The following is a 9,846-nucleotide window of genomic DNA, read 5'->3' as shown; positions in this document are numbered from 1 at the left end:
CCCTTCTTCCCTGAAATAGGTCATAAGACCCTCATGTTAGAAATGCCCTCTCTAGACCCAGAGGAGAGGGGCATCCTTATCTCTGATGACAAAGGAACACCCAGAAGAATCCTAACAGGCCTTGTTAAATTCCCCCAGTTTCCTACGCTGACCTCATACTCCTTAAATTATCTTATTTCTACAGGACTGCCCTCAAACTTAGCATAAAAATACTCAGGTCTAACTGTTTCTTTGGGTCTTCATTTCCTTTTGAAGACTCCCGTGTCACATGAAACTTTTTTTTTTTTTGGTCTCCTTGTGAGGCATGCAGGGATCCCCCATCCAGGGATCCAACCCGTGTTCCCTGCAGCAGAAGTGCAGAGCTCTAACTACTGGACCGCCAGGGAGTCCCCTCACATGAAACATTGATTTATAAATTTGTATGCCTTTCTCCTGTTAATCTGTCTTTGTCAGTATAATTTTAAGACACAGCCAGAGACCATAAGAGTTTCAAGGAAAACTTTTCCTCCCCTATACTGTGCTTAAGACTCTTATCAGTTCTGTTTGTCTTTATTTTGTAATATGACACGTCAATATTCTCAAATAATACAGCACTCATTGCAGAGCTCTCTAACACTACACTAAGTACCATTTTTCCCCACCACACAAAATGATGTTTCACCAGTATCATTTTTGTTTTTCCTAATCCATTAGGGAGAAATGCATAATTGTTTTTACTTAATATACTGTACTTTTAACATAATTCACAATTTTTCATATGCTTCATGGCTATTTAAACTTCTTTTAGAAATATTTTTGCCCATTTTTCACTTGGATTATTCATCTGTTAAAATTTAAATTGAGGCGCTTTCCTGGTGGCGCAGTGGTTGAGAGTCCGCCTGCCGATGCAGGGGACACGGGTTCGTGCCCCGGTCCGGGAAGATCCCACATGCCACGGAGCAGCTGTGCCCATGAGCCATGGCCGCTGAGCCTGTGCTCTGCAGCGGGAGGGGCCACAACAGTGAGAGGCCTGCGTATCGCAAAAAAAAAAATTTAAATTGAGGGGACTTCCCTGGTGGCGCAGTGGTTCCGAATCTGCCTGCCAATGCAGGGCACACGGGTTCGAGCCCTAGTCCGGTAGGATCCCACATGCCGCGGAGCAACTAAGCCCGTGCACCACAACTACTGAGCCTGCGTTCTGGAGCCCGCGAGCCACAACTACTGAGCCCACGTGCCACAACTACTGAAGCCCACGTGCCTAGAGGCCATGCTCCAAATGCAGCCAAAAATAAATAAATAAATTTATTTTAAAAAATAAAAATAAAAGTTTATATTGTCCAAAATAGAATTTCTCATCTACATACCTTATCCTGCATCACCACCTGCAGGCTTGTCTACCTCAGCTAATGCCAACCCTGTTCTTCCAGTTCTTCAGGCTGAAGCCTTGGAATTATCCTTGACTCCTGTCTTTCCCTTCTACCTCATATTCAAGTCATCAGGAAATTCTGTTGGTTCTATCTATAAAATATATTCAGAATCTGTCCTTCACTGCTACCACCCTAATCTGAGACAGTATTATTTCTCACCTGAATTATGCCATAACCTTTAAAATGATCTCTGCTTCCAGCCTTGGCCCATCCTTATCCCCACCCATCTGTTCTCAACACATCAGTCCAATTCCTTTTTTTTTTTTTAAGCTGTGTAGCATGCGGGAACTTCCCCCATCAGGGATCAAGCCCGCACACCCCCTGCAGTGAAAGTGCGGAGTCTTTCCACCGGACCACCAGGGAAGTCCCAACAATGCTTTAAGAAGATCAGTTAACTCATTCACTCATTTGCTCAAAACCCTTCCCTGGCTCTCTGTCTCACTCAGGGGAAAAGTCATTGTCAAGGAGATCATAACAGTTACATCAGCTACTAATTTTGCCACTTGTTCACTCTGCTCCAACCAGACTGGTTTTGCTGCTACTCCAATCCTTCACGTGCTTACTGTTCCCTCTGCTGGGGAAATTCTCGCTAGATATCCTCACCTCCTTCAAGTTTTTACACCTTCCTCACCCTCTCCTTAGAGCTTCTCCCTAACATTCTATCATTCTATTTTAATTTCTAACTTGTTCCTGTCTCCCACAACTTGCAGTCTCCTTTACCCTGTTCTATTTTGTCCATAGCATATATCTTCCAACATGCTAATAATTTCATTCATCTGTTGAACAAATATTTGTGCAGGCATTGTCTTAAGCATTTGAAATATATAAGTGAACATATAAAAACCCCTGACCTTGGGACTTCCCTGGTGGCACAGTGGTTGGGAGTCTGCCTGCCGATGCAGGGGACACGGGTTCGAGCCCTGATCCGGGAGGATCACACATGCTGTGGAGCAACTAAGCCCATGCGCCACAACTACTGAGCCTGTGCTCTAGAGCTCACAAGCCACAACGACTGAGCCCCCACCTGCCACAACTATTGAAGCCCACATGCCTAGAGCCTGTGCTCTGCAACAAAGACAAGCCATCGTTATGAGAGGCCCGCGCACCACAAGGAGGAGCGGCCCCCGCTCGCCGCAACTAGAGAAACCCGCGCGCAGCAACGAAGACCCAACGCAGCCAAAATAAATAAATACATAAATAAATAAATGTATAAATAAATAAATACATAAATAAATAATACTTAAAAAAAAAAACCATCCTGACCTCAAACTTACATTCTATTGGTGTAAGACAGTCAGTACGCAATAAATAAAATAAATAAGTAAATATTATTTGTTGAATAAAGAAACGGATATATCTTTGGGCACTTATCTGACTACTTCTATAGAAAAATTGTTAGGAACAGAACTGTTGGGTCAAAGATTATGCACATTTTAAGGTTTTTTACAATGTGGCCAAATTTTTAATCAATAGTCAACAGGAAAAGATTGGTCTAGTACACTTATGTATACAAACACATGCATATGTTCATATGTAAATATTTGTCATATGACTACCAACTGTCTTTTCTGATCTGACCTATAACTTAATTTGAGAACATCTTTATTTTTTTTTAATAAATTTATTTATTTATTTTGGCTGCATTGGGTCTTTGTTGTTGCGCGTGGGCTTTCTCTAGTTGCGGCGAGTGGGGGCTACTCTTCATTGCGGTGTGCGGGCTTCTCATTGCGGTGGTTTCTCTTGTTTGTGGAGAACAGTGGGCTCTAGGCGCGCGGGATTCAGTAGCCCATGTGGCTCATGGGCTCTAGAGCACAGGCTCAATGGTTGTGGTGCACGGGCTTAGTTGCTCCGCGGCATGTGGGATCTTCCCAGACCAGGGCTCGAACCCATGTCCCCCGCATTGGCAGGCAGATTCTCAACCACTGCGCCACAAGGAAAGTCCCCATGTCTTTCTTTCTTTTTTTTTTTTTTTTGAGGTACGCGGGTCTCTCACTGTGTGGCCTCTCCCGCTGCGGAGCACAGGCTCCGGACGCACAGGCTCAGCGGCCATGGCTCACGGGCCCAGCCGCTCCGCGGCATGTGGGATCTTCCCGGACCGGGACACGAACCCGTGTCCCCTGCATCGGCAGGCGGACTCTCAACCACTGCGCCACCAGGGAAGCCCCCCATGTCTTTCTTTTATACTTTATAAAATGATAGTGAGCATAAGTGGTGGTATTTTTTCATTAATGTTTTTACTGGGAAAAAATATTTGGAATTTTTTGGGGGTAGGGAAATGGGAGATGAAGTTTTTTTTTATTCAAAGTGTCTGACAGCCACTGACTTAGAATACTTGGTGTTATCAATGTTTCTCTTTCATAATTAAAATGGATTTGAAGAATTAAGACTTCTTAATCTTATCAAGGAAATTGACCTTTAATCTATAAATTATATACTCAGATTTCCATACTCAGAATAGCTTACCTCAAAGTGTTAGGCATTCGTAAAAACTAATCTAGGGGGACTTCCCTGGCAGTCCAGTGGTTAAGACTCCGCGCTTCCACTGCAAGGGGGCACGGTTTCAATCTCTGGTCAGGGAACTAAGATCCCACATGCTGCCTGGCACAGCCAATAAATAAATTAATTAAATTAAATAAGAAAAAAAAACTAATCTAGGAATAAATATAAGCACATAGCAATAGTCAATTATATATTTAGAAAGGGTAAATCTAATTATAAAAAATTTTAAAACAGAGTTGAATAACTTTGTAAATTAAAATTAGGTGAAAGAAAATATTACTTATAAAAACTTAATATTTTGTAAATTATGATTAAGAAACATGTTCTTGTTTGGCAGTTTAAAATTTAAGTAAATGTTCATGAACAACTTCTTTTCTGGATAATAGATTTATGAATCTTTTTGTTTTCTCCAAAGGCAACGAAGATAAAATATTAATGCTTAAATGTCTAAATCGTCTATCTTATCTAAAAGACTGCCCTTAATATCTGGGCTTCAGGAAAGAAAACAAGCACTAGTTCTCCATCCCTGCAAGGCTATAAATTTGCAGTTGAAAAGGATTGGCAGTGTCATTTTTATCACCTTGGATAACAGTGTTTCTTAAGCCTTGCATTCTTAGATAACAAATTCTTAAAAGTGTTCTTGCCTAGAGGGTCAGAAGACAATAGAAAAGATTTTGCTCATGACCTTTACTTTTAGGATTAACTTCTTTGACCTCTTTTGGGATTTAGGAACACCAAGTTTATCTTTGCTGTTTCAAAATTAGAGGGAGAATTTACAAGTTTTAGGGGAGAGGAAAAAAGAACAAAAATCAAAAAAACTTGAAAACTAATGTACTCATTATTTTTGAATACTCTGACTTTTTATATATGAGTATGAAATATACATGCCCATGTGACTTAAGAATGAATGAATGATTAAGCAGATATTATGATGCACCAACTTTGCTCCAGGCAATGCACTTGGTTGGTGCTTTTCAAGCTTTGTCTTGACTCATTAATGAAGCGTGAAGTAAATTGTGTGTCTCCAGGAGCATTTAAAAAAACAAAAGAAAACCCCAACTGTGCTGAAAATACTAGAATGCATTGTGCAATAGCTAATAATTCTTTCCTGAAACTTTTTAGCTATTAATATTTATCTGGACATGTTACTAGGTGTATTTCCTAATGTGGGTCCCAGGCAAGACAAAGTAAATGCTACCACACTAATGACACTCTTGAACAACAGAGGTTCCCCTTTCTTTCACGGAGTTTACATTCTGGTCAGGTGACTGATAAGAAAACCAACAATGACAATGTGATAGGGTAAGCCCAAATCCTGAGGCAGCAATGTGAAAGACATTTCACCTAGAACTAAGGGATCAGGGCTGCTCCCTGGAAAAATGACATTTCAGTGAAGACCACAGGAGTGACTAAAAGGTGGACTTTGAAGACAGACTCCCTGGCTCCTACCAGGGCTCCACCACGGTTGCCCATGTGGCTCTGTGCAAGTTACTTTTAAGCTCTGTGCCTTAATTTCCCTACCTGTAAAAGAAAAAAATGAAGGTACCTACCCCATAGGGTTGTTCGGATTAACTGGCATAATGAAGGTAAAATACTCGGTCTGACACATCCTTAATATTTGCTGTTACCATCATAGGAGTTGGGGGAGGGTTGGGCCTAGAGGGAGAGGGGGGCACATGCTCCCTCTCGTGGGGCCTGTAGGCACGCAGGAATTGGGATGAGGTTGAGAATAGAGCAAAGCATAAGCAAAACCCTGAGAGAATGATAAGGTGGAAAAGTAAAATATAGGCTAGAACATGAAAGGCCTTGTAAATTGTATGGAAATTTAGATTTTAATCTGTGGACAACTGGGGGGCTTTCAAGAGTTTTAAGTGGACTGACCTTATGTGGCCAGGATCTGTGTAATAGCACACAGTAGCTTTTGTACATATTTTTTCAAGGGTGTCCTCTCTGGACTGTTGAATTTTTTTCTTTTTTTTTTTGGCCATACCACATGGCAGGCATGCGGGATCTTAGTTCCCCAACCAGGGATCAAACCTGCGCCCCCTGCATCGGAAGGCAGAGTCTTAACCACTGGACTGTCGGGGAAGTCCCAGTTGTCTATATTATATATAGTAGTGTGTGTATGTTCAGCTCAAGCTCCTGAGTTATTCCTCCTAAACTAAATAAACTCTTACAATTTTTAATATTTAGTTTACTTTTTTTCACAATAAATGTGAAAGGGCCAAACTCATTTATTATGAGACAGAGACTATTAAAATCTGACAAAAGCAAATACTTCAGTTTTAAAAAATTTTTTGTACAATTTTTAAAAGTTACTTTCCATTTACAGTTATTACAAAATATTGGCTATATTCCTCATGTTGTATAATACACCCTTGAGCCTATCTTATACCCAATAGTTTGTACCTCCTACTAGTTTATCTTTTAACAGAACAAAATACAAGGAAAAACTGACTTTCCTTTGGGTAAAAGAGAAACCTGAAAAATGTGGTGTTGTGGAAGCCAATGTCTTAAGAAAGGCTTTTTGAACAGGGTCAAATATTCCTGAGACAGACACACACACAATTATGAGGACTACAAGGCTAAGAGGCTAAGAGGGAAAAGCACTCGAAATCTATTTGACTCCACACAACACTAACAATTCTAATACAAACATACTAGTACTATTAGAAAAATATATAAAATTCCTAACAAAGGTAAAAGCAGCTTGATGAGAGGGCTGAAGCTGCTGACTTTATATAGAGGATAAAATGCAAAAGTCAAACTACCAAGAGCTGGAACCTGGAGGGAATAGGCATTACATACTTTGCTATTGGATGCTTTTACTCAGTGGTGCAAAACATTATGTTAATAGCCCGGAGATGGAAACAACCTAAGTGTCCATCATCAGATGACTGGATAAAGAAGATGTGGCACATTTATACAATGGAATATTACTCAGCCATAAAAAGAAATGAAATTGAGCTATTTGTAATGAGGTGGATAGACCCAGAGTCTGTCATACAGAGTGAAGTAAGTCAGAAAGAGAAAGACAAATACCGTATGCTAACACATATATATGGAATTTAAGAAAAAAAATGTCATGAAGAACCTAGGGGTAAGACAGGAATAAAGACACAGACCTACTAGAGAATGGACTTGAGGATATGGGGAGGGGGAAGGGTAAGCTGTGACAAAGCGAGAGAGTGGCATGGACATATAGACACTACCAAACGTAAGGTAGATAGCTAGTGGGAAGCAGCCACACAGCACAGGGAGATCAGCTCGGTGCTTTGTGACTGCCTGGAGGGGTGGGATAGGGAGGGTGGGAGGGAGGGAGATGCAAGAGGGAAGAGATATGGGAACCTATGTATATGTATAACTGATTCACTTTGTTATAAAGCAGAAACTAACACACCATTGTAAAGCAATTATACTCCAATAAAGATGTAAAAAAACAAAAAAAAACATTATGTTAGGAAAAAACTGTATATGAAGCAACACTGATTTATATTTTAGTCTGACACCGCTCCTTATCTGTTATTTACATATGAGCTTATCTTCCTTTATTTAATTTTTTTGTGGCTTTTATTCCAACCTTTTCTTTTTTTTTTGGCGGTACGGGGGCCTCTCACTGTTGTGGCCTCTCCCGTTGCGGAGCACAGGCTCCGGACACGCAGGCTCAGCGGCCATGGCTCACGAGCCCAGTCGCTCCGCGGCATGCGGGATCTTCCCGAACTGGGGCACAAACCTGTGTCCCCTGCATCGGCAGGCGGACTCTCAACCACTGCGCCACCAGGGAAGCCCTATTCCAACCTCTTTAATAGACTTTATTTTTTATTTTATTTTATTTTATTTTGGCCACACCACACGGCATGTGGGATGTTAGTTCTCCAACCAGGGATCGAACCTACGCCCCCGCAGTGGAAGTGTGGAGTCTTAACCACTGGACTGCCAGCGAAGTCCTTAGACTTTATTTTTTAGAACTGCTTTAGAGTTACAGAAAAATTGAGAGGATAATACAGAATTTGCATATGCCCCACATCAAATTTCCCCTACTATTATCTTAACTTAGTCTGATACATTTATTAATATTAATAGACCAATATCAGTACATTATCATTAAATAAAGTCACAGTTTATTTAGGTTCCCTTAGTTTTTAACCTATGTCTTTTTTTTCTGTTGCAGGATCCCATGAAGGATATCATGTTACACAGAGTTGTCATGTTTCCTTTGGCTTCTCTTGGCCATGGCAACTTCTCAGACTTTTCTTCTTTTTAACGACCTTGACAATTTTGAGGAGTCCTGTGGAGGTATTTTGTTGGATACTGCATTATTGGAATTTGTCTTTGTTTTTCTCATAATGAGACAAGGGTTACAGGTTGTTGAAAGGAAGCCAACAGAAGTAAAGTGTCATTTTCATCATATCATATCAAAGGTACATACCACTGGGACTTCCCTGGTGGTCCAGTGGTTAAGAATCTGCCTTCCAGGACAGGGGATGCAGGTTCAATCCCTGGTCAGGGAACTAAGATCCCACATGCTGCTGAACAACTAAGCCCGTGCACCACAACTACTGAGCCTGTGCTCTAGAGCTCCCAAGCCACAACTACTGAAGCCTGCGTGCCACAACTACTGAAGCCCATGTGCCTAGAGCCTGTGCTCCACAGCAAGAGAAGCCACCACAATGAGAAGCCCGCGCACTGCAACAAAGAGTAGCCCCTGCTTGCCACAACTAGAGAAAGCCTGCGTGCAGCAACGAAGACCCAACTCAGCCAAAATAAATAAATAAATAAAATTTAAAAATATATAAAATTTAAAAAAGGGTACATACCATCAAGATTGATCACTGTTGATGCTCGCCTTGATCACCTGGCTGAGGTAGTGTTTGTTAAGTTTCTCACTAGAAAGTTACTCCCTTTTTCCTGCTTCCCATACTATGCACTTTGAAATGCTGTCACTACGTGCAGCCCAAACATAAGGAGTATGGACTTAAGTTTCCTCCTCCTTGATGGAGAAGAATCTACATAAATTATTTGGAAATCTTCTGCATGGGAGGTTTGTCTCTTCTCCTCCGTTTATGAATTTACTCAATCATTGATTTATATCTTTATAGACTCATGGATATTTATTTTATACTTTGATATTTATTCTACTTTTTTTAACCACTTTTTTTAATTTTTAAAATTATTTATTCGTGTATGTATTTATTTATTTATTTGGCATTGCCACATGGCATGCAGGACCTTAGTTCCCCAGCCAGGGATTGAACCCGCACCCTCAGCAGTGAAAGCACAGAGTCCTAACCACTGAACCACCAAGGAATGGGAAATGATATTTATTTTGCAATCCAATACTACTTATTTATTGTGCTCAGATTGTTGCACCTCTTTCAGTTGGGTCCTGTACTCCTTTTACATACCTCTAGTGATGTGTGTGTTATGGATTTTTTTTTTTAACACTTCCTTACTTTCTGGCCCTACAAAGTGCTCTGAATTTATCCTGTACATTCCCTGCCCCAGTCCTAGAATCAGGCATTTCCCAGAGGAGCTCTGGTTCCTTTTACCGGAAAAGGGCACTAGAAACAAAGATGCAGGTGCAAGGCATGATCATTTGTCCTGGGGGAGGGGAGTAATGTTTTTTAGGCCCTCTCATCTGTCAGAGCAAACAAAATATGTGTTTATACTAATATATGTATATAACCTCGCAGGACGTTTGGTCCTTTCCAAAACATCCATTGAGACATTTGGTCCATGATTTGTTAAATAATACAAATATTTAACTTTGTTAAAATTTTACTTACATTATTTTTATTATAATTCATGATGCATTTTGGATTTCACATTTATTCTTGTTCCTCCTTGTCATTAAATTTGGTATGATTTCTCTTAAGTGGAAGAGCAATTGCTCTCAAGTATATATTGACCTGTTTATTGGCTTTATATTCATTATACCTGT

The sequence above is a fragment of the Aethalodelphis obliquidens genome, unplaced genomic scaffold (assembly GCF_003676395.1).
Source record: "Aethalodelphis obliquidens isolate GAN/ISIS:26980383/991018 unplaced genomic scaffold, ASM367639v1 scaffold83, whole genome shotgun sequence".
Taxonomy (NCBI): domain Eukaryota; kingdom Metazoa; phylum Chordata; class Mammalia; order Artiodactyla; family Delphinidae; genus Aethalodelphis; species Aethalodelphis obliquidens.
Note: the sequence above shows the minus strand (reverse complement) of the source record.